At 45.3% G+C, this 25,845-nt stretch overlaps 1 long non-coding RNA gene across 1 annotated transcript; it reads right to left on the reverse strand.

The window, feature by feature from the left end:
* Nucleotides 1–1,995: 1,995 nt before the first annotated feature.
* On the reverse strand, nt 1,996–20,828 carry LOC308563031. Its single transcript, XR_013999730.1, has 3 exons — nt 20,498–20,828; nt 2,465–2,603; nt 1,996–2,374 (listed from the first exon to the last, which is right to left on the reverse strand). It is a non-coding gene; the product is annotated as an uncharacterized lncRNA (long non-coding RNA).
* Nucleotides 20,829–25,845: the final 5,017 nt, after the last annotated feature.

The raw sequence follows: 25,845 nt of genomic DNA on the forward strand, positions 1-25,845 counted from the left end.
AGCTAATGGTAGTTCCTGCCTATCAAGATTTTTATGGAGAGCTAATGGAATAATGTCTATAAAATGTTTTTAACCATACAATAAATGCTTGCCAAGGTTATTGTTATTATTGTATTGTATTACTATTATAATTAGTTTGCTTTCCAGAAGAATTTCATTGCACATCCATTCAGTCCCTTCTTTCCCATGCATTTGTTCACCTGCATTCATTCATCTAACACATAATAATATACAATACATATATATCATATGCAATAATATAATCAAGCTAACATTTAAATAACATGTTCTATGTGCTAAGCATTGTCCTAAATATTGTAAATGTATGAAACTCATTTAATCCTCCCAATAATGCTGTGAAATAGGTATCATCATCCACATTTTATAGAGAATAAAATTGAGATACGGAGAAGTTAAGCAGCTTGAAGAAGGTCACACAGCTAGTAAGTGACAAAACTATAATTTTTGGTTCCAAGGAATCTGGTTCAGAATCCATGTTCTTAACTATTTGGCTATTAAACACCTATGATATTTTCAAAGACTCAGGGAAGAACGGAAGGACAAAAGTATGAATGAAACACTGATTTTACCGGCAGGGAGATAGTAACTAAGAGGAGATGAGACACTTAAAAAAGATCATACCCACCCAAGTCAGTAGGCATCTTGGCATGCCTGGGTTGTCACCTGTGATCAGCTTGGGTAATCAGGCACAGTCCCTGTTGTATGCTCTGTAAGAGACCCCACTAACTTAGTGCATTGCTGATACCTCTTGGCCACAGTTGGTGCTCCCTGCCCCATGGAAGGCTGGATGATAAAAAATGTGGTTGGAAGGGATAAACCCACCCCATTACTGATTGAAAAAATGACTCAAATTACAGTGCCTACCAAGTGCTCGTTGGGTATTGCCTCATTGGGTCATTGCATCATTTACTGGCTTACCACCTGTGTTTTTAGTTCTGTGCTCCGTGCTGAATATTTCACTGAAAACTGTGTTTGTTTGTTTTTCCCCTCCTGAGCTTACTTCCAAAAATCTCAGGATTATTCTACGTGGTCCATCCCAGCTTCAAATGGCTTATTCTTTAGTATAAACATTTAGAAAGTCGGGTCTAAAAAGGTCCCAGATAGTGGTATCCTGGCATTGGTTCATACCAACTTGTAAGAACTGATTGTTAAATTTTTTTGGAATTTGCAAGCCAATTGTTAAATACAGCCATTTAAAAAAAATTGAATGGTATAAACTTACACTTAAATAAATTACATTACAAACAAAGGTAATAAATATTCAAAATTCATTACTTCATAATTACTTTGCTATCTGGTATGCTGTAGCAGACCCAACTCTGCACTCAGTGATGTGACATTGGCAGTTTGAATGTAGCCATGATGGTAGTATTTACACCACAGAAATCAGCAAACACTACGCATCAGCACTCCTCCAACTCACGCCTTGTTGCCAAACATTTCCCTTCACAAAGGCGTTAGGTAGACATAATCAAATTAGGCAATTCTCACTGAGTTTCAGCTAGGGAGATCTGCTTAGAGTCCTTGGTTGCCCTAAGCCTTGAGCTAGGCCACAGATATGCTTATTTGTTTGTTTCTAATATGAACTTATATGTGTAAGATTTTGTTTGAGTAAAGTTCTCTTCACAGTTAAAAACAATTGAAAATGATGAGTGTCATCTAATTTTCTTGTTTCACAGCGAGCTTCAGAGACTCTCTCATTGCTCCTCTCAGAAAGGTAGTTGTCCCCTGAGCTGCGTCCACTGTGCCACTTTGCCCTGGAGATGCAGTGGGCTCCTAGCCACACCTTGCAGGTATGTTTCTCCCATAACAGAGACCCCTCCTGGTACCTTGAAGTGACCGGCTGCTTTTCCCAGCCAACCTTCCCTGACTGATGTGAGGCTAAGTTGAAAATCTTACCCTCACAAACAGGTTTTTAGACTCACTCCTGACTTTTGGTTGGGGAAATCTGCTTTAAAGCCATAACAAAACAAAACAAACAAAACAGTCATTTTATTTTTTAGTCAACAAAGCCAGAGATGGACATCAGGGCCTGCTGGAGGGCCAGTGGATGTGGTGCTGGCAGCGGGTGTGGTTGACAGGGAGGAGTGGAAGGGTGGCAAAGTGGGCAGAGAAGAAAATATGGGAGTGAAAAGATACAGAGAAATATTTCAAAGAATCATTTTTAGGGGTAGCTGCAGGTGTCAAGGAGAATGTCATTTCCTGAGACTTGCTAGTTGCTTCTCTCTAGCGAAACCCAATCTCTTGTGTTATCAGTCAGTTAGGCTCTGTTTTATAAACGCAGTTACACAGTGCCCAGCGAGTATGGTGAATGTGCTGTACACACTTTGTGGTAACGCCACGATGAAGAACTCTATAATAAATGTTGTATTAGTTTGTTAGGGGTGTCATAACAAAATACTACAAACTGGGTGGTTTAAACAACAGATATTTATCTTCTCACCATTCTGGAGGCTTCTGTCCAAGATCAAAGCGTGGGCAAGTTTGGTTTCCTTTGAGGCCTCTCTCCTTGTCTGCAGTTGGGAAGCTTCTTGCTGTGTCCTCATGTGGTCCGATGTCTCTGTGTGTCCAAATTTCCTCTTCTTAGAAAGACACCAGTCAGATTGGATTAGGGCCCATGCCAATTGCCTCATTTTAACGGAATCACCTCCTTAGAAACTTATCACCAAATACTGTTACATTCTGAGGCAACTCAGATGTCTGAGGTAATTCATATGCTGAGGTTAGGACTTCAACACATGAATTTCGGGGGCTATAACTCAGCACATAACAAATGTTTAGGAACCATTTATCCAATATACACGAATAGAGGCCCAGTCACGTACTTGGATGTGAATGGTGCCCCCTCACAGACACTGAGAGGTTTTATCACCTGTACAAATTGCCATGGCACTTCCCTGTTTCTGAACACAGGCAAAGCCCTCGTCCCCAACGTGATCTTGACAGGAGATGGTCCATTAATTTAAAATGTTGTTTAAAGGGGTAACCAAGAGAAACATACCTTAAACATCTTATTTTAACTTAAAGCTTATAAAGGTATGTTTGGGCACCATTTTTTTTAGGATCAGGACATTTTTTTGGAGCAGGCTTGTATTAATTGGAGTTCTGCCTCAAAGCTCTTGTATTAACTGCACCCACAATTCACTTATTCTATGGATATTTGCACGTGTTCCTACTATGTGCCAGGAATATTCCAGGTGCTGGGTCTCCGCACCCGTGGAGCTTACATTCCATTGGACCCTTCTGTAAGTTCCAGATTAGATTTCTTTAAAGTTGGGCGAGAACCTAAAGACACAAAGCAATCTGACAACAGAATGATTCTAAGATATTTATGACTTTTCCCTGTCTTTCCCACATGTCTTTCCCACACCAATTCAATAGCATTTTTCTTGTGTGACTTGTCCTTAGTAAGCCTTTCCAAAGCATACACCATATCACGGAAACAAGAACTCTTTTTTGCACTCACATTTCATTGGCTTTCACAATAACTAAGTTTCATAATCAGAACTGCAAGTACAACAGGCAGAAAGGGGTTTGGGAACAAATAGCACTAACCCTTGCTGAGCCCTCAGCTCAATTTGTGGGAACAGAAGTACCCAAGAGTATCTCTACTAGTTGAGTATCTGGCACGCCGTGGGCACTAGTGGGTTTTCCAGAGGCAACGGCATCCATTAACCAGGTGACTTGGGTGGAGGTCAGCTGTGAGAGCTTCTGCCACACTGAGCCACCTATCTTTCCAGACCAAATATAGATTAGACTTTTAGAGTGGCTTGTGCCACTCTTTTATTGAAGGTTTCAAGTACTTATTCCAAAGTTTTTCAAAGGTGGGAAATAAGGAGCTGTATCTTTGTTGCTAAGATTTTTAAAAATAAAATTCACAAAGAGGAAAACATGCCTCTGTGTTGCCTTATGTGTGATATCTTACATGAATTTTCTCCCCCCCCGCCTCTTTTATGTGTCTTCCAGTCAGGGGCCCCAACCGTTCCTCAGGCATGCCACCTCTCCCCTCAGGATAAGCAGCCCCAGCTCGTCCTTCCTTGCGCCTTACAAAACCTGTGCCTCGGACACTGATTGAGGGTCAGTGTGTTTTCCCTTAGCTCAGGCTTCTGCGGGCTCTGCAGGGCAAAGAGATAAACCCTGGTACCCGGATGGGGGTAAAGGAAGAGCATCAGCACCAGCCTCTTTCCATCTGAAGGCAAATATAAATCACCACCACAAACATGTAGATTTCCTCAGAAAACAGCACAGTATGGTGTTCTTTATTTTTCACTAAAAATGCATCTTTCTCTTATTATGACTTGGCCCCAATTTTCTGGCCTGGATTTCATGACAAAGAGTACCTCCCCCCCCCTTCCATTAACTAAAAATGCTCCTTCCAGAGCCATTCGTGATAAATGACATTGTGTTCAAATAGCAGATCTCTGATGTCCAAGCTTCTCCCCAAGTAGAGGCGGGGTTTCAGTTCATTCTCTATAAAGAAACACCTGCTCTAGGGGAGAGCCAGCTGCCCCCCCATTTGTACAGGGATAGGAAGAGGGTATGTGCCTATGTATCCCGACGACAGCACACCAAAAAGAGCAAGCTGTAGTAGAAACAAAGAGTTCCTCCTGTGATAGATAAATGTTGTTCCGTGTCCCACCGCAGCGCTCCTAAAGTAGCAGTGAGACGACAGAGATTATTTAACCCAGCCTGCTTATGTTACAAACACGGGAGCCGAAGCACTGGCTGAAAAGCCTTGCAGAAGCAGAGCGAGCCTGAGGCAAGGCTGGGGTTAGAGGTCTCTCACGTTTAGTCATTTGTTGCATCTACTGCACCTCCTGTTCTCAAAGTGTGGCCCACAGACCCCTGAGGGTCCCTGTGACGCTTCTGAGGTGTTCATGAAGTTAAATCTATTTTCATAATAACACTACGATTTCCCCCCGCCCTTTTCCCTGTGTTGCCATTTGCACTGAAGGAGCAAAAGCAATGCAATCAAAGCGGGCCCGAAGCTGTACCAATCGCATTGCCACACACTTGCAGGAAAAGCAAACGCCAGTTTCCTTTAAGATCGTCTTTGATGAAGAAGTGAAAATGATTAATTTTATCCAATATTGACACTTTTTGAAATATTCTGTGTAAACAAAATGGGTAGTAGGCACACAGGAGCCCCGTTGCGTTCCGAAGGGCGATGGCTGTCTCTAGGAAAAGTGCTTAGTCACAGAGCTGTGACAGTGGAACTAGCCACTGTTTTCATGGAACTTTTTGTTGTTGTTGTTGAAAGACTAAATGACAAAGAATGCTTTTTCAGACTGAGTATTTGACAGAAATTTTCTCAAAATGAACAAAGGGAGCCTGTCACTTCAAGGAAAACAACTGACTGTTTGTTACCAATGATAAAATTGAGCTTCTAAGTGAAAATTAGAATTTTTGAACACTTGTATCGAATATTATAGAGCTTGACAGCTTGCCAATACTCAAGGACTTTTCTAATGAGATCGATGGTAGTATTCATGAATGTGATTTTTAAAATATTGTATAATGAAATGTGTCAAAATTTTGAAATATCTGCATAACTCAAACCAGTATTTTCCAATGATCGATGCGTGGTATTATGAAATCATCCATGGGTAAAAGATCCATTTAAAGTGCACAATAAAGCAATGGATTTTAATGTAACAGAATATAAAAAGTCATTGATATGCTTTCAGATTCCACATTGCAACTAACCTTTAAGGTGCTTGTTACATTATAGTGCAGTATCAAAAAGAATATCTGCAATTGTTTAGAAAGACAATGAAATACTTTTTGTTTTTCCAGCTACACATCTGTAAAGCTGGATTGGCTTCATATACTTCAACCAAAACAACATATTGCAACATACTGACTGCAGAAGCAGATATGACAATTCAGTCACTTTTTATTAATTCAGGCATTTTTAAAAAATTGTAAAAAAATTAAAGAAAGTAACAAAAAGTCACTCTTTTCATGAATTTATTTTTGTTTTGGAAGATATGACAATGTTATTTATGCTAAGATGTGATGGCTTTGTTTTTGTCATTTTAAAATTAATAAACATTTTAGATTTTTTTACTGATAGACATAATTGACATGAATTTTAAGGGTGTAAAGTGGTCCTGAAGCTAGAGTTTGAGCACTGCTACATTAGACCATTCCGCCTTCTGGACAGTGGGCTGGAGGGAGGCACTTCTCTCTCTTTTACTCAGATAACCCAAATAAGCCAATGCCGTTACTGTTTTATTTTTAAATCCAACCTGCCTTGTTTCTCCAAATCTGTTGAGTAAAGAAAACTGCAAAAGAACTATAGATTCCTGAAATCAAAGGACCCAAAACAAAGAGAAAAGGCAAAAGAGGTGAATAATAACAGAGCTTCCTCAGAGCCTTGCAAGGCCCACCAAGGCCACCTTCCCTCTGGGCAGCCTGGTAGGAGTTGCCTATTTCTTTCTGCTTCATTGGTTTGCGCTCACACCATCCACCCCCTCCCACCCCCTATGTCTCAGCCTGGATCCTGGAATGCTCTTGTTTTCTGGGCCCTCAAGACAGAAATCTCCTTATGAAAGCTTTGGGCTGGTCCCCACCCCCAGGCCCCTGGTTCCCTCTGGGATTCCTGTGCAGAGAAGGTACTTTCCCCCTGTGCCTCCACCAGTCCCCTGTTCTCAGGTTTAGGGCTGAGATGAAAAGGGAAGGCCCCTGTTTCTGGATTGAAAGGAAGTGTAAATCTCTCGCAGGCCACGTGCCAGAAGCTGCCAGGAGACCATTTCCTTGTTAGTAAACAGGGCCTCCGGGGCCATCTTTCTCTTCTTTAATAACCTGTGGGGCACCTATTGATTGCACATGCTGGTCCCTCATAAATTAGAACAGGGATGCCTTCCGGTTGCTCTGGAGCTGTGTGGACGGTGAAATTGGCTCACTAATACTTCATGCTCCTGGAGCAGAGTGCATCGCAACACGTAAACATGAAGAATATTTATCATCAGGCGCTGAGGATACACAGGAAACAACTGTGGTGGCTGCGGAGGCTTCTGGGCATGCTGCAGACTTGAATTAGGCAGTTTCCTACACTTGGTTTGAAGAGGGACAGAAACATGCTGATCACAGACCTCCTGCTGCTTTCAAATGGGAGGGAGCTCCAACTTTGGTGGGTAGGAGATGGGCTTGTTCCCATCTCTACCCCTTCACCAGATGGGCACCAGGAATGTGCATCTCTTGTGTTTGCTTTAACCACTTATAGCTACATGATCTTGGGCAATTCCTGCAACCTCTCTAACTCTCAGCATCTCATCTGGAAAGCAGAGAAGTAAAGATACCTCGTTGGTTGTGAGGTTTGAGGAAAATAAGGCCCTCCTGGTGCTCTGAATGCTCTCAGTATATACTTGAAACTGAATTCAAGTCAGGTGAGAAACATGGTGACAGGTAAGGGTCTGAACCCATTTCTTTCTCTCCCCTCCACATTCTGGCATCAGTAACTTTCCACCATTACCCCTAGCTAACACCTTGCTCTTTAAGTAAGAAGTGAGGCATGGAACGCATAGCTTGATAAATTGGAAATGTTTCCTTCATCCCTCTGTCTTCCTGTGCCCCTCCTGACTTGGCTTTGGAATTTAAAATTCTTTTCACAGGGAATGTCTCTAAAGTGGAGAGTTAACACACAAAAACATGTCAACATGGCTTACCATTCTACTAAAAAAGCTTGGCACCTGCATGCCCACCCTTTATAGAACCTTCAGAGTTTCTCCAACTTTAAGCAGGTCCTTGGACACTGGGGCCACGTATGCTTTCCCAAAGTAAGTAGCACTGTCCCCATGGTTCCACCATGGTCCCTCTTGCCATTGCTAATTAAAATGGACAGTGGTATAGCCATATTTTTCTACCCCCTACCCTGGTCCTGGAAATGATATCTGCTGCTCTGAGATGAAGTGTGTAGTGGGTTGAGTGGTGCAAACCCCCCCACCCCCCAAAGTAGATCCATATCCCAGAACCTGTGAATGTGACCTTACTTGTAAAAAGGGTCTATGTAGATGTAATTGAATGAAGGATCTTGAGATGAGATCATCCTAGGTTATTCTGTTAGGCTCTAAGTCCAGTGCAAAGTCTTATAAGAGACAAGAGGAGAAAATACATAGAAGAGAAGTCAACGTGAAAACAGAAGTAGAGTGATGCAGACACAAGCCAAGGGACTCTTGCACCACTGGAAGCTGAAAGAGGCAAGGAAGGTCCACTGGAGCCTTTGGAGGAAGTGTGGCCCTGACAACACTTTGATTTCAGACTTTGGCCTCCAGAACTGTAAGGGAATACATTGCTGTCATTTCAAAGCCATGCAGTTTGTCGTAATTTGTTACAGAAGCTCTAGGAAACTACTACAAGTGTGCTTCCTGAGGATGGACCCTAGCTCAGGTTCATCTTCCATAGCAACCAAATCTTGGGAAATCCAAACACCCCAATGGGGCTGTGGCCAAGGACCCACACTGGAGAAAGCATCCTGGGGTGCTTAAAGCATCCATTGGTGGGCAAGGCACAAGGGAAATAGCCTGAATTTTGAAACTACCTTGGACTGCGTACCTTTGCACTTGTTTTCCTGAAAAAATAAGTAAACTTGAAGCTTTTTTTGTTCTTGTTTTGTTTGTTTTTTGAAACATGAGCCTGAACATAATCTCAACTGATAGACACAGAAATTGGATAAATTAGTTACTCTTTGCAGGGAGGACTAGGATTGGAATATCAGAGGTAGGAAAATTTTAACTTTATCTGTAATGCATCAATTTTGATATCAAGAATGTATTTATGTGTTCTTTTGTATCTAAAAATAAGCTTATTTACAATAAGTAAATTACAAGAAAAAAGAGAAATAAGAACCTGTAGATTTAAAAAGACCTAAGAAATATATCAACCAATTGCAATATGTGAATCTTATTTGGATGTTGATTTAAACAAAAACATTAAAAAAATTTAGACAATCAGGGAAAACTTAATATTAATTGGATATTTGATATTATGGAATTATTGTTAATTTTATGTATGTTAATAGTATTGTAGTTATTTATTTAAAGTGCTCTTATCTTTAGACTCTAAAACATGGTTTTCCAGCTTCAGCACTATTGTTATTTTGGGCCAAATAATTCTTTGTTGCCAGGTGCAACTTTTGGGCATTTGTAGGGTGTTTAGCAGCATCCCTGGATTGTAGCCACTAGATGCCACTAATACCCCCTTTTCTCCCACCCAAGTTGTGACAATAATGTCTCCAGATATGGCCAAATATCCCCTGGGGGGCAAAACTGCCCTGGGTTGAGGATTATTACTCTAAAATTTAGAGACATTTTAGGTAAATTTACTGGAATATTTATGGGTGAAATGATTCAATGTTTGGGTTTTGCTTCAAAATAACCCAGGTGATGGGAGTGGGTTAAAGTATTCCATAATGAAAAGTTAAAATACATTAAAAATTTTTTGCAGTACACTTTCCCGCTAGGGCGCACATCCTAGCCGCTCCCTCTCCCCTCTCCTTCCCCCACAGGTGTGCATCTCCTAGGCTCTAAGGCACTCACAGACTGCAGCCAGGGGAGCAAGGGGCAGCAGCAGCTCTTCCCGGCAAACCCCCTCACCCTGTATTACAAGAAAAAGGAGACACGAGAACCTGTAGATCTAAAAAGACCTAAGAAATACATCAACCAATTGCAATGTATGAACCTTATTTGAATCTTGATTTAAACAAAAACATTAAAAAAATTTAGAAAATCAGGCTAGGCCCCCTTTTCCCTGCCTCTCCAGTAAGCTGACAGCAGCCTTGCCTTGGCTCATTTCTTTCCTATGATGTTTCGAGAGAGCCAAAGCTGCCCCGCCTAGGCTCTCCTGTTGCTTCTTCTGTCCTAAGCCTTTCCTTGTTTCACTGTCCCCAGCTTTAATAAATGTACTCTCAAAATAAAAATTAAAAAATTTCTTTTTTTTTTTGCCAAAGTCTGTTTGGACGTCTCCTTCTATCAACATGCTAGACTCATTATGAAATATTTTCTCACTATAAAATCTGAATATAAGGAACAAAAATATAGTAAATATTGACCTTCCTTGGCCCCAGAGCTTGCTTCATGTGTCCTGCATAACCATTAACATCCAAGGCTCCCGGCTCCGATCTGACTGGGGGCAGGGCAGGCCCTCCCGCCTCACTGCCTCAGCCCCACCCTGGCACCCGTGGCCAGGGCCCCCTCCTGGGCCTAGTTCAGCGGCCTGGAGACCAACTCCTGGGCATGCCTCCCAACTCTGCCTCCTGCCCCAGCCCCCGTGCCAGCCCCGGCGGGGTGTGCCGAAAGCCAGCTTCACTCGCCCGTCCCTGCGAGTCCAGCCCACGAGCTTCCCGCTGGTGGCAGGAGCCTTGTGCCCCGCGGAGCCCCGGGCCCGCGCGCTGCCTTTGAGCGCGCACCGCGCTGGACCCAAACTCTCCAGCAGCCGCTCCACCTGGCGCCCCGCTCAGGGTACCCCAGGCTCCAGGTGCTCACCTGGGTGCTCACCTGGGCACCTCAGCTGAGACGGGCTTTCCGGCCCACCGGGTCCTCCCCACGGCGCCCCACGCTGCGGACTCCAGCAGGGGTCCGTCGGGGCGCAGGTCCAAGGAGGGCCCTGTGAGCTGCGGGCGGCTGGGGGTTGCAAGTTCTCTGCTGAGGGGCGTCAGCGGGGCTCCACGCTCTGCTCCCAACAGGAAGTCTGGGGCGAGTCCACTCTGTTCCCCAGGCGTCGAGCAGCCGGAGGACGCTGCCGCCCCATCGGTGCTGCAGGCACTCAGTCAACCCGGCGCGGGCAGCCCCGGGCCAGGGGAACGGCGGCCCTGGCTCTTTGCGCACGGACACCGCGCCAACCGCGAGCACAGGCTTCCCGGGTGGGCGGCATCTACCCAGCGCAAGGATCTCTGAGGCCGAAGGCCGCAGGGGCCGAGCACCGCCGCCCCCTTCCCCGGCTGAGCGCGCCTTATCAGGGCGCCCCCGGGTCCGCCCCGCAGCTCTGCCCCCTGCAGAAGCAGAAGGTGAAAGTGGGCCGCCTGATTGCCTGGGAGGCAGCCGGGATGCTGGTGAGTGTCCAGGGCTTGGAGAGCTGTGGGTGGTCTTAGGGGAGGAGCCCCCCCCCCCATAGGAGCAGAGTCCTGTGGGGGTGCGAATCGGGGACAACCTGGTCAGGTCTCCGCGCCTCAGCTGCCCCGGCTGTGCAATGAGAACAGTCCCACCTCCTCCACTCTTCGTAAGGTGGCTGTACGAGTGTTAGACGAGGCTGAAGACACGGGCACGCTCACTGCCCGGGCAGGACGGGAAAAGTAGCCGGACCTCTCACAGTGGTTCTCAGGCTCCGGTTACTGGTGAACCTCCTTCCACGTCCGCGGGGTGGGGGTTGTCCTCAGTCTCCGCAAGAGGCTCTGCCTTGCCACCACAGCCTCAGTGGACACCGGCTTGGGACACTTGAGGGGCCGCGCATGCTGCGGGCCACACGGCCACGGCTGTGTATGGCGACAGCTACGGCTTGTGCAAAGCCTCAGGCCCTGCCGTCAAGCAAGTGGAGCAGACCGAGCAAAGGGGGGTGGCTGACTGGGAAGGGCGGACAGTGGCGAGCCGTTTAAGATGCTGGAGCAAAGGCTTCGTGAAGTAATAGACACAGACACAACAGGACTAAAAGTTTTTAAAGGTGGAGGCCTGTTAATTACTCAGAGGCATTTGGGGCTAGGACTCACCGCAGATGGAGCTCCTGGCCCTTGGTTGGGGACACCTGTTTTTGCCTCTCCCTCATCCCTCCCGCATCCCACCCTCCAAGCCAAATGGTCCTTTGGGAACCACCTCTCCTCCAACCTCCATTTAGTTGGGGTACTTCCCCACCCGTGGCACTTCCCCACCCTGCCCTAGGGCTGGGATATGACCCAGGACTGGCTCGCCACCGTCATAGCGGCTGGTTGAAGAGTAAGTCTTTCGTCCAGGGAGGGTGAGTGAGAGTCAGCATGGGGACTTTTGCTGGAAGAGGCAGTCTTTTCCTCTGGAGTTGCTAAACTGAGAAGACGTAAGCTGAAGCCACTGGTGACCATCATGGCCACTGCATGGGCAGAGTCTGCCTGAGAATAAAGGCAGTAAAATAAAAACAGAGAGAAAAAGCAGATCTGAAAGGTGGAGAAACATAGATTTCTTATTGCCCGTGCTGAGCAGCTGGAACTAGCCATTCCTGAAGGTGCAGAGTTTTAAATTACCTGAGTTAACATGCTACCCTTTTTTCCTCACCTGAGGATATTTTTTCCATTGTTTTTCAGAAAGAGTGGAAGAGGGAGAGAGAGAGAGAGAGAGAGAGAAACATCAATGTGAGAGAGACACATTGATTGATTGCCTCCTGCACACACTCTGACCAGGGCCAGGGATTGAGCCTGCAACCGAGGTACATGCCCTTGGCTGGAATTGAACCCAGGACCCTTCAGTCCACAGGCTGAGACTCTAACCACTGAGCCACACTGGCTAGGGCAACATGCTACCTTTGCAAAGACAGCTTGAATTGGGTTTTTGTTAATGGCAACCAAAGGGGTCTGACTAATTCATCGTTCTATATATTTTTTATTTTGATGAAAAATTTGCAATTTTTACATTGTGGCATAGAAACAGAAGTCTGACATGTCTGACAACATATTTTTGACAGTTCTGTCTATTTCTGACAAGGACATGCTGCTGGGAAGTTGCGGGCCCACATCCCCTGTGTCCATCCCTTTTTACGTGTATGTTTGTTCAGAGCTACATAAATATATGCTAAGGATCTTAGGAGGATGCCAATCAGAGCTGTGCTCCAAGAAGAACATAGCAGTCATGAGTAGAATTAGAGTAGGGAGAGACAAGAGGAAAAAAGATTACTCAGGGGGCCAATATAAGAATTCAAATGAGAAGTAATAAGAATTTTCACAAGGTGGTAGCCACAGAAATGGAAAGGAGAGACCCTGAGGAGGTGGGATTATAATGGTTTGGCAATAGTAGAGGGTAAAGGAGTCAAAAATAAAATGCTTTCATCTACAAGGCCCTACAGGTCCTGACCCCCCTGCTCTGGCCCTGACTTACTTTCACCCCTCTCTCCCGCCTAGCCTGCCCAGCTACACTGGCCTCTGCACTCACTGTGCCCTCTGCTTGGGGTGCTTACTCCAGATGGCCCCCTGGTTCATTCCCCCCCTTCCTCAGGTCTCTGCTCAGATGGCATCACATCAGAAAGGCTTCCCTGAACCCTCCCCTTGACCCTTCTATTACCACAACCCCCACCCCAGCACTCCTTATACCTGTTTAATTTTTCTCTGTAATTTTTAACCCCTTGTCAACCATGTAGATATTTCTTTTCTGTCTTCCTTGACTGGAATGCAAACTCCATGAAGGCAGTGACTTTTGTTCTTGCTGAATCCCAGAATCTAGGACAGAATCTGACACAGCGTAGGTATTCAGTGAATGTGAACAGATAAATCTTGGACAACTGGACAGTGATGTGGCATTGACAAAAAACAGAAACATTGAGACACGACGGGGCCAGGGTTTGTGGACTAGAGGAGCAAGGCGGTGAGTCAGTTGAGAGCCCCTGGGATTTAAGGTTAGATATACAAACGGCATGATCAGGCTGGTGGTTGAAGTGCTGGGCTAGTGCTCAGGAGAAGCCTGAGGTGGGGACCTGGTGGGGAATTATGCGTCAGAGGCTGGTGAAATCCCTGGGAGACCAGGAAGAGAGAAATGAGACTTGGGGACAGAGCGCTATAGAAGGCCTAGGGTGACCGACTAGTCCTGGTTTGCACAGGATGTTCCTGGTTTAAAAACTACAAGTCTAGCTTGGGACCTCCTCAGTCTCAGGCAAACTGAGATGGTTGGTCACCCTAAGAAGGCCCTTCCATCGAGGTACAAGGAGGGGAAGGACTGGTTGGAAAAGATAGACGAGAAGCAGCCTGGAGCTTCCTCATAGAACCCAAAGAACAGGAGGGCTCTGGCAACGATAGGTCCCCCTCCTTCTTCTGCTCCCCCAAGACCAGTTTGGTTCTGACTTTCTGAGCCTAGGAAGGCTGAATTACCTGAGCTTCCTCCACTCCACCTCCCAGCAGCACTTGGTGGCTCCCTGGTAAGCTGGGTAATTGGGTTGGTTTCATGGCTGGGGTCCCAACTCAGACCAAGGATCAACCCCTAAATTCTCGTGTCTGGAGGTTTAACTGATGCCCTGGGTAAGGGGTTCTCAGTCAGTGATTAGTTTCTGCTTGTCCCAAGGTGTAGTTTGAGAGGGTAAACAACTCTGCATTTGCCTAGTCACTGTGGCTAAGCAAACAGGAAGCCACCTCTCGTAAACAACACCAGCCAAGATTAGTAGCACTTATAAGGTGCTAGCTTAGCAGTGGGCACTGAGATGTGCCCAGGACTAACTTTCGGGTAATGGGAACGATTGCTGGGTACACAGAAATACAAAGGAACCCCAAGAGACATTTTCAAACCTCTATCTGAATCAAGTATTTGGAGCCTTGGCTATTGTAAAGAACAAATGAGACAATAAATTAAAAAATATCTTAAGTTGTATAACTTAATTATACAAAATCATGTAATTATTTTAAATAATTGCATAAATACAAGGTCTTATTTGCCCTGGGACAGTTGGTTAGAGCTTCATTCCGATACGCTAAGGTTGCAGGTTCTATCTCTGGTCAGGGCACATACAGGAGCAACAAATCAGTGTTGCTCTCTCTCTCCCCCTCTCTCCCTCCTTCCCTTCCTCTCTCTCTAAAAAAAGAAAAAAAAAGAAAAGAAACACAAGGTCTTATCACTGGGTCTCCTTTGAAATAAAGGAACTATCAACATGTGATCTATAGAGAACAAGGTCCCTGTCTTCAGAGAACTTTATGGCTTACCTGTAGAGGCAGGGCTTATACCAAGCTTATGATACAAACTTAACTGTATTTATTAAGCAATATGTGAAGAAGTAGAAATAAATGCTGTGTCCACCCCCTGACTCTCTCACCCCTTTCCAGCTCCCTAACCTACAACATGCATATCCATTTTCCTAATGAGTATGGGGAAAAGCACCCTAATTCATCCAGCCAGAGCCCAGTAATGTTTCCAGACACCTTTCTTTACCTACAAACCTGTTCAGGGAGGAAGGGGTCAGGTATGTGGCAAGCCTGAGTTTAAATACATTGTCTAGAAATTTAATTCAGTAAATACTTATAGGCCATCTATTTTAGGCCTAATACTATGTTAGGCCCTGTGGGGATCTAAAAGAAAGTCTATGCCCTTAATCTCTCTGGAGTGAAAAAACGAAGGCTCCCCCAAACAAAGCCCCATATTATTAAGTGCCAATGAGAGTTACAGCTGCCGTAAAATGCTAGAAAAGGGAAACATTCATATTTTAAGCAGACTTTATATTTTATGGCAGCTGGGCCATGAACTAGACAGACTGTCAACACAGAAGGGACCCGATGAGGCAGGGTGTAGCAGAATGAATGAGTATGGCATTCGGGAAAACAGTGGCAAGAATTCCTGCTGAGATCCAGCTTGAGAAGGAAGGGGAAATGCTTTATTGTTCCCTGAAAAATATAGTTTGCTTCCAGTAGCATAAAAAGAATCCATGGTTCTTAAGGAGTTAAAGGACTTAAATGGAAGAAACTCCACATCCTAGGACTTGAGCAGATAACCTGGCACACAGACGTTTAAAACCTTACGTCTTTCTGGAGTATGAGGACTCATTGTGCCGGGAGGAAGCAGCTGCAACTGATTGATGCAACTTTGTAAAATCATCAGGATAGGCAACGTTATGCTGTGGTAACAACGAACCTCCAAATCTCGGGGTCTTGATACAATACACATTTATATCTTGCTCATGCTACATGTCCAACATGGATAAGGGTGGGGTGAGGTTGGGGGAGCTCTGCTTCATGTCATCTTTCAGGGACCCAGGCTGATGGAGGTGCATCATCTTGGATGCTGCCCTCTTATCACATGACTTCCAGGATTGCTGTAGCAGGGGAAGGAAAACTGGAGTATCACACAAGATGTTTATAAAACCCAGCTATGCGTGGCTTATATCACTTATTTGAGGTCCCTCAGCTAGTAAGTAACACAATAGGGATTCACGCTCAAGTAGTTTTTTTCTAGAGTCCACACTCTTCTTTCAAAAATTTATTGATTGATCTTTAGAGAGAGAGAAACACTGATTTGTTGCTCCACTCCATTTATGCATTCATCGGTTGCTGCTTGTATGTGCCCCGACCAGAGACTGAACCTGCAACCTTGGCGTATCAGGATGACACTAACCAACGGAACTATCCATACTCTTGACCAGTATGCTAGATTACCTTTGCCATGGGTTTAGTCAAAATGGAAATCAAGTTATGATCCCATGTAACCAGGACCTCTTGCATTGGGGTATAGAAGCTTCTAGCAATGTTGTTAAGCTTGACTTTCACCAGGTCCTTCTTGCCAAAATTCCCATAACGTCAGTTGTATAAATATACCCACAATGCTTTTGACCTGCCTGTCTTGGTGTCCCATCTGTTACAAGGGGTGTGACAAGAACTTGATTGTATGTAAGCTATACTGATGGATCCTGTTTCTAATTGCAACACACCTCCTCATGGGCATCAGCAGTCATCAAAAACATTGTGTCCTCTGTTTCTGTCCTTGAATGAGACATTCTGGTTCCCTGTCCTTAACTGCTCTCCAGCACAAATTCTTCTCATCCTTTGGAGAACAGAAGTTATGTGAACTATATTTTTCTCCTAAGTTAATGTAATGGAACAAATTATGTACATACAGGCAGCGGGGGAGACATTGGCAGCTGGCCCCAAGCATGGCTGAGTAATGGATGTACTAGGAGTCCGAGTTACCTTGATCCTCAGACTTATTTGAGTTTCCTTATGTAACCCATTGTCCAAGGTCCGAACAGCCTGGAAACATTAGAGCTATAATTTTAATAACATCTGTGTTTTAAACCTAATTCGAGCGGGATTTTGTTTTGTTTTGTTTTGTTTACTGCTGTATGGGTGAGCACCTTGAATAGTACCTGGCATGTAGTAGAACATATAATAAATGTTTGTTGAGTGAATTTGTTGACTACGGCCCTCTTTATAGGTGCTATATATAGTGCGAGGGCACTGGCTTTAGTATCATATTCAAATCTCACAAGCTGTGACTCCTTGTAAATTATTTGCCCTTCTTGACCTCTTCCTTCCTCATTGGTAAAGGCCGAGGCTGATATTACCTACCTATTGGATGGCTATGAGAATTAAAAGTGTTAATTCATGTCCAACACCCCTTACACCGTAGTGAGCTATGGCTTTTGCCTCTCCCAGAAAAATGCCTGGAACACTTAAACGTTCCCCTCAAACATTCTTGAGTCTTCATGGATAACTTAGGTGCATTCACTAGTCAATCTTCTTAGCTACCAAACCTCACACTTCTCGTGGATTCCCACCAGCCTCTTCTTCTGCTCTGGTTCTTTCGGTCTTTTCTGATAGTGAGTTCTCCATTGCCGTTTTGCAGGGCCTGCCATGTAGGGAGTTAGTGTCTGAGCTAGTGGTGCTGCCTCCCGCTCGAAGCCAATGATGTTGACACTGAGGAAACAGCAGTGAGGCCACCACTGAAGCCACCCCCAGAAGCTTTAGGTGTTCAGCACAGGCATCGCCATCACCCATTAGTAGCCTTGTGCCTCTGCTAGACCACCTCACGGGGCTGCTGCTTCCTAGGATGGGAGCCACCTGCTGAAGCAGGGGGCGTTCCTAGGCTGCTCCTATTGCACTGATCCCAAGCGGCTCTGCAAATTGAGGGGTATCCCTGACCCACACTGGCTTCCATTTGTTCCCAACATCGTATGGAAATTTTGTGTGACTGTGCCTACGTCAGCTGTCCATGCCTTCAGCCCCCTGTCCTTAAGACTTAGTCACATCCACAGGGAGCTGGATGGGAAACAACCTGAGAGGCATACGCCAGCTGTTACTCAAAGCCACTCCTTCCCCCAGAAGTCAAGGGCATTATCCTCAGTGGCAGCTGTGTCTGCCAGTTTCTCTCTGATTCTTTCCTCAGCAGCTCCTTGGTCCCTCATACAAACAGGTTCTTGACAGGCCACCCTCTCCACCTGCCCTTTAGACAAGCTCGGACACGTCTGAGCCCCAGCACAAAGTTAGCTGTCTCCATCGAGGATCTTCATCACTTTTTAAAGGGAAAAATAGACAGTAAAGGTACAGGGGCGGGGAACCTTTTTTCTGCCAAGGGCCATTTGGATATTTATAACATCATTCTTGGGCCATAGAAAATTATCAACTTAAAAATTAGTCTGCTATATTTGGTCAAACATTTAAATAATCCACCCCTGCTGTGATAGCTGGAACTGCAGTTGCCTTGGCAGAGCCGGAGGTTCCTCACCCCTGGGTTAAAAGCATAACTTTCTTGGAAACTTCAGAGTTGATCAACAGAAACTACTGAGGTTACAAAATAAGGACTTCTTGGAAACATATTGGAAAAACAAAGGGGGCACTGACTAAGCTGATTTCGTAAAAAGCAGAGGTAGAAAGTCAGTCTTTAAGAACAGATGGGTGAGCCCGGCCGGGCATGGCTCAGCAGTTGAGCGTCGGCCTAGGATCCAGGAGAGCAATGTTTGATTCCCGGTCAGGGCACATGCCCGGGTTGTGGGCTCGATCCCCAGTCGGGGGAGTGCAGGAGGCAGCCGATCAATGACGACTCTCTCATCATTTGATGTTCTATCTCTCTCTCTGAAATCAATAAAGGTATATTTAGAAAAAAAAAAAAAAAAAGGAAGAACAGATGGGTGAAATTGCACCAGAACCAGTAACAAAGGAGTCATCTGCCAGCTGGCCTGGGGCGTGGTGGAGCTTTTAACTCTGAGCACCTGGAGGAGGCCCCTTTGGGGCTGTTTGATAAAACAAGGGCACTTAGGTGCTAGGGCTGGTGGTGCTAGGAACTTTTCATACGCTATCTCTAATCTTCAAGCAACTTTGTGTTACTGGAAAAAACCACCTGCCCACAACCACTCCCTCCCCACTTACTCAACAGCCAGGGCCTGGGGAGGAAAGAGCCTTGTATCTGGGAGGAATGTAATCTGGGGCCCTTACAAAGTCCAACTGGCAATTTTAAAGCTTTAACAGAGTCTTTGCACGTGTTGAGGGGAGCAGCATTTTGAGTAGGGACTGAAGAGAGGCGAACTTGTTACCTAAGTCAATAGGAAGATTCTGTTTTTCCCCTTGAGGGTGGGGCAGAGAAGAAAGAGGGCGAAAGAGAAAGAAAAGATCTTGAGAGCACGCTGGGGGACCAGGGCCAGAAGTACTGGAGACACCTGGAGACTGAGAGAAATGATACTCATTTTTCAGTATGCTTGGCTGGATATAAATCCCCTCATGCTCTACTCAAAGACATTGATGAGTGAGGCTTTCTCAAAATTAACAAAAGGGCTGAGCTCCACAACTACATTGACATGGCGCAGATCTGAGGCGGCGTGTGGGGAAGATGCGACAATACTGCAGGATTCAAATGACCCTGGGGAAGCAGGAGCTCACAGGCAGATCACACACCTCTCCAGAAAGTTTTCTCAGGGAGAGCACGGGACTGTATATACCTGTGTGATGGGTGTCCGAACACATTTTACCAAAACGTAAGGGCCAGAAGGACCCTCTGACCTCTGCTTATCCCTGCAGTGATTTTTTAATCATCTCTCTCATTTTGCATCACGTTTGTAAACATTTCCAGTGTCACTAAATCAGAAACAACTTTTTAAAAATTTTGCACATTACGACTACATCTTAATTTTCTTAACACCATAAAATTGGACATTCTGGCTGTTTCCAGTCTTGTTTTTTCGTTTGTGCCTTAATTTTTACTGAGCAGCAGTATAACCATCCCCAAATGAAATTAGGTAATCCAGATTAACCAGGATTTCCCAATTTAGTCTCTCTTGCGAGGCTGACTGTACAAATGAACAATGGCCAGACTGTATAGGAAGATTGAACTGTGACTCAAAGCCTCTGCAGTCACCATCAGTCCAGGAGGCCAAACCACTACTTCTGTAGCAATCAGCTCATAATCTCTAACTCCCCTAACTTTTGCTGCTGCTTCCAGCTCATTCGGGACCAACCAGAGAAAGCCAGATACGCTCTTCCTGCCAGTCACAGAGGGTGCCCCGCCTCTCTAAGGTAGCCTGCCTCCAGGGTCCCCATGCCAACACCCTTTAATCAGAGCACCCCTGAAGCCTTTCCTGTTTTTCACCCTGAAGCTTTTTCACTCCCCCGCCTGTCTCTGCGTTTCTGTCAAAGGCCAGTGGTCATGGCTGGCTCCATGGCCATAGCAAGCTTTGCATAAGCAACCTCTCCTTGTTTTCATTCGGATGGTCTTTACATCTACACTCCCCGCGGGGTTTTTCTCAGGTTAACCTGGTAGACACTGACCCCAAAGGGGTGTCACAGGCAAGAACACGACGACAGAGCTTTTGGACCATGAGCCTTGGAGAATAGCTGGCTACTTACTGCTGGAAGGCATCCGAGAGAACATTCTACCTCCATCCCGTAGCAGGCACACCTGTCAGAGAGAAGGCCCGGTGACTCGTTTGACTACTCCACTCCCACGGACGCACAACAGCAGGACGCCTCAGAAAATAAATCAGCTTTGGAGTTCAAATTGTGCCCGTCTGTCACACTGCCACGTGGCCAGCCCATGGTGCCGTGCCAATTACCACCACAAGCACCAAAGTCACTTTTCAAAACATGATCAAGCAAACTGCAGCAGGGCCAGCCAGGCGTTAAATCAGACGCAATTGTCAAAGCAAAGCATTACGTGCCAGTAAATATGAGTCTGGGCTCCAGTTAAGCAATCACCTGGATGACAGCCTGAATTTAACCCTGTGCAGACAGACGGGCCTGTTACCACTTCAGTGGGACATGGCTAAAGAGAAGATAAAAGGACTTCTGGTGGGAAGGACCTGGCATGAGATTCAGTCAGACTGAAACTTGCGTCGTTTTCTGTACTTCTCTCCCCGGGTAACCACGGCTTTAGGGTCTATGGGACATGCTGTCAATTGAAATCATTTGTGAGGCGGCTGTAGGTGTCTCACATACTTGCTTAAGCCCCAGACAGTTACCCAGAACCACTAGGAAACAAATGTTTCCTGACAACCTACTATGTGCCCAGCACTGAGGTTCCTTTAGGGTTGTCCTTGAAGGACATGTGACAAAAGCTCCACCTTTATCTTCTCAGGGCTCCTTCTCAGGGGTGTTATCAGTGCCACAGTAGATGCTTATATTCTGGGCTGCCAAGGAAAATTCTGCAAAGCTTCTCTCTAGCCCTACATTCTGAGAAATGATGTCAGCTAACATTTGAATAGGTTTTGTTTGTTTTTTTAAAGTTCTTTAGAGGCTTATTTTTTATTCTTTTTTTCTTTTTATTGAGTTTATTGGGATGACACTGGTTAACAAAATTATACAGGTTTCAGGTGCACAGTTCCACAACACATCATCTGTACACTGTGTTGAGTGTTCACCACCCCAAATCAAGTCTCCTTCCATCACCATTTAACCTGCCTATACCCTCTGAATAGGCTTTTAAAATCTATTAAACACCATTTAGAAAATTCACGTGGTTTCCTCTCTACAAACCTTTCAAGTTGGTATTTTTTATTATCCTAATCCCTCTTCTGAGGCTCAGAGAGTTTAACTAACTTGTCCAGGATCACACAGCTAGGAAGGTAGACAGCCAGGGCTCTTCGGACTGAACTCCACAGTGGGTACAGTACTTGGGGGCGGGGGCTGGCGGACTGGAGGTGGTGGGGTGGTGGTAGGTTATCCAGCTTTCACTAGAGCCCCAGTGGTTTGCCCTGAGCTTCCTGATAGTGTGGAGGATGGTGTGTGAGGCAGCCTCGGGGTGGGGTTTACCATGCTCACAGGGAGGCCTGGGGCTGGAAATGGCTTCTGGGTTCTCTTCCAACCCCAGAAAGGGAGTGCCCAAGTGAAACAACTGCTCTGGCATTTTAATGGAACAAAAGCAGGAAATATAAGGAATTAGCTGGTTGCTGGGTTGCCCCTAACATACACTTGAACTATAATGAAATGGTCATTTACTGAATGTAAATAAAGTTTAAGAAAAAAGGGACAGAGGAGGCTCCCAGCCCAGCCAGCTGCAGAGAGGGAAACAAATGAGCTACTATAGATGGAATCCTACTTTTGAATAGAGGTTAATTTTGGCTGCCATTTGCTTGTGCCCTGGGGTGGGGGAGGTCACCCTCACCGTGGTAACTGGGAGCCCCTGGAGGAATGACCACTGTTGGGACCTAGGAGGGGGCCACTTATAAGAAAGGTCATTGTGAATCTGGAGAAATCAGGGGATCAAGTGAGACCTTATAAAGAGTTAGGAGCCTGTGGTCTGGGAGTGAAAGTACATTTTCCTACAAAGACTTCCCTTCCTCACTCTCGTTCCATGCCACGTTTAGGTAACAAGACCAAGTGAAAATAAATCCCATCCCCCGGCCAAAGTAGGAATGCCCAGAGTAATAGGCAGCCCGTGCGGAATCCAGGGGTACTGGCTGAGCGCAGGGGCGCCCACGGAGGGCAGGCCTGTTTCCTTGCCCTTCCTGACCCAGCACCACTACCCACCAGCAGGGCGAGTGAGTGCCTCCAGGGGGCTGCAAGACCCTCCCCAGCTCCTCCCGGTCCTCAGCCTCCCCCACTGCCTCTGGGTTTCTCACCTCCAGCAGAGGTGCCAGCAGGGACAGCACAAGCCTTTAGATTGATTCTATACTTTCTTTTCTTCTGACTAAGTCATGCACGACACGCTCTCCTCAGCATACTAAACTCCCTCCTGGCCTGGGAACCAGAGAGAAGGAACTGGAAGCCGAGGAAGCCATTCTACTTCTTTTCCTGTTCTCTGGTCCTATCCTCTACTAGCACCCTGGCTAGGTTGTGACCCATGTGTGGCAGTGCCCTGCTGGTGAGTGACTCTGGTCAGGGCATGGGGTGGTGTGGGACAACAACCATCAATGACACAGATGGGGGAGGTGATCTCTCAGTGCCATCCTCGCGGGACTGGGCCACGCACTTCTCTTAGGAGTGGGGAGCACAAGATGCTTGATGGAGACTGAGTTTGGGCCTGAAGACCTTTGAAATCTTTGTGAAGAGAGTACAAGACACAGACAGCAAGTCAACACGAAACCCACATTTTAGCGAGTCTGTAAGTGAGCCTTGGGCTTTGCAAGAGGCAAGACCTGCATACAGCTTTCACGGAGATGGAAACTTAGTTCTGGGAAAACCAATGTGATGTCCTATTTAATTATGCAAATGTAGAGATCCAGTTGCTGGAAGGGAAACGTGCTCTGGGTGGTACAGTAAATGGTGCATCTGTGTTGGAGGCTGATATAGGTCTCTGCTAAGCTTCTTTAGGAAAAACTGGATTTGCTAAGAAAGGATTTGGTCTGTGCCAGGCTGATGCCCCATTGAAGATTGCCTATGTGAAGCTTCTTTACAAGTGAGGGCTTTGCTCTTGCAGGCGCTTTATGGGTACCCTGGGCACAAGCAACACAAGGTCAGGGAGATTCTCTTTGAGCTCAGCCCTTTGGGCTGCTCTGGGATCTCCAGGACAGACCCCCTTGGCCAGGACATTGGCATCCCCATGATGGGCATCATTAGCAATGAGGCCCTTTTGAGGGGCTTCCCTAGTATCAAACATTCACTCAGCCAGATTTAGGAGTTCTTGCCCTGAGTCTACGGCTCCTCAAGGGGCCAGTGAATAGAATTCAGAGACTCTATGTATTTACGAAAAAGTTTTTATTAACTTCCAAGTAAAATTTAACACTTCCTTCAATAATGATGTAGGCAATAAACTGCAGTTGTGTTAGCAGAACCTGTGAATTTGTCACCAGGAGAAGTCATGGATATCTTCATGTGACTTTAGCTGTTGTTGCTGTTATCTTGAAATGTTTAACATGGTTTAAAAATTATATTAACTATTACACCTGCCATTAGAACCTAGTGGGATTAAGTCAACCTTCTAGTTGGGATCAGGTATTAGATCAGGTATTAGAATCATTACACTGGACCAGACTGAATCCTTGGCTTGGGCCATCCCGAAGGGCATCTGCTACTGAACTGCTTGGGCAAAGGAACAAGCGCCTACATAATATTTCCAGCCAGTGCACCTACCTTGAATACAACTCATTTTGCCAGTGAACACTGATATCTAACATTTACTATGCTAACTAACAAGCCCTCTGGTGTTAATACAGATAAAGATAGTTGAAGTTGTTGAGGTACCCCTCTCTTGTTAGAGTTGTTTTTTTGCTGAGAGTTGTGCTTAGAGTCTTTCAGAAATATTCATCTCTGAAGAGTACATCTCTTTTAGGAGACTCCAAGTGCTAATTACTGCTCCTATGGTGCAGATGACATGTATATCATCTTAACTATGCTGATATTTTAAAGTACGTGATAGCAATATAATACAAATCAAGGCTGATCCTAAAGTTCGCTAGGAATTATAGGTTATATCTGGCACCCTGTGAATACTTGTGCTTCATTTGGGTAGCTAAACCTCAAACTTCTCCATGAATTTACAGTCGAAACCACTTGGGAGACAGCATCAGGTATATGGGTTCACTTGCAACTGAACCCCTTGTCAGGGATGGTCATTTTAAAAAGAGCTTTCTAAAAGCAGGAGACTACTGCTGCACCCCTTTGTCCAGTCTTTGGAAAGAAGCGTGAAGTGTGGTATGTCTCAGAAAGCTGCCTTACCCTGCTCTTAGCTCTGTACTGCAGGTGTCTTATTCCCAAAGGTACTAGATCTAGCTAAAAATAGGCAAGGTATTGAATCCAAGAGCGGGGGGATGCTAATCTTCACCACCCTTGGTTTCATTTTCAAATGTAAAGAGGCTCAATGCCCTTTAGCAACTAGAGCTACAGGATTCAGTTTTCTCCCCTTTGAAATTAAACTGCACTTTGGCTAGAAAGAAGTTATTTAAAACCTTTGTGTTATTAATGCAGGAAGGGACTGCAAAGAGCATTTGGTCCAAGTTCCCCATTTAGCAGATGAGGAAGCAAAGGCCAAGGGAGATAGCTGAATATCTACATAGCAGCCATGCTGACCAGTCTGAGAAGATCTTCCTTCAACACAAAGATCTAGTCCTATTGAGATGAGACAGTGGGAGGCGGTGAAACGAAACCTTCAAAGTAAGTACATAATCTGTATACTAGCAATAACCACTTAGAAAATGCAATGGGAAACATATCTCGTAGTAGCAGCACAAAATGGTTTACCCTGCTCTTAGGTAGGTTTCTTTTTCACATCACCTAAAAAATAAATTCTGGATGTATTAAAGACTTAAATGTAAAAAAAATAAAAACAAAAAATACTGAATGATAAAAATGCTAGAAGAAAAGGTAGGAGCATATTCTTATGAATGTTGGGTATGAATGAATGACCATCATAAGCAGGACCCAAGACACAAAATCATAAATGAAAACATCTAAGATATGACTGAATGAAAGTTAAAAACCACTGGAAACAAAGGCAAATGAAAAGCAACAGATTAAGAGAAATGTTCGCAACATATATAACAAGCAAAAGGTTAATGTTTATAATAGACAAAAAATTTCAACAACTAAGTAACAGAAAATACAAGTAATTCGATAAAAATTGGACAAAAATATAAATTGGCCAATCACATAAAAATATAAATTGTCATTGAGCATGTGAACAGATGGTTTTAGGGAGCTAGATTTTAATTGTGGTTTTCAGACCACACTCTATTTCAGAACCATTCAGACAAGAGGATTAAATCATAGGCAAGGTACGGTCTTCAGGGAAATGGGTTTTCCAGAAAGTTGGAAATGTGTAG

This window comes from Miniopterus schreibersii (assembly GCF_964146895.1).
Source record: "Miniopterus schreibersii genome assembly, chromosome: 1".
Taxonomy (NCBI): domain Eukaryota; kingdom Metazoa; phylum Chordata; class Mammalia; order Chiroptera; family Miniopteridae; genus Miniopterus; species Miniopterus schreibersii.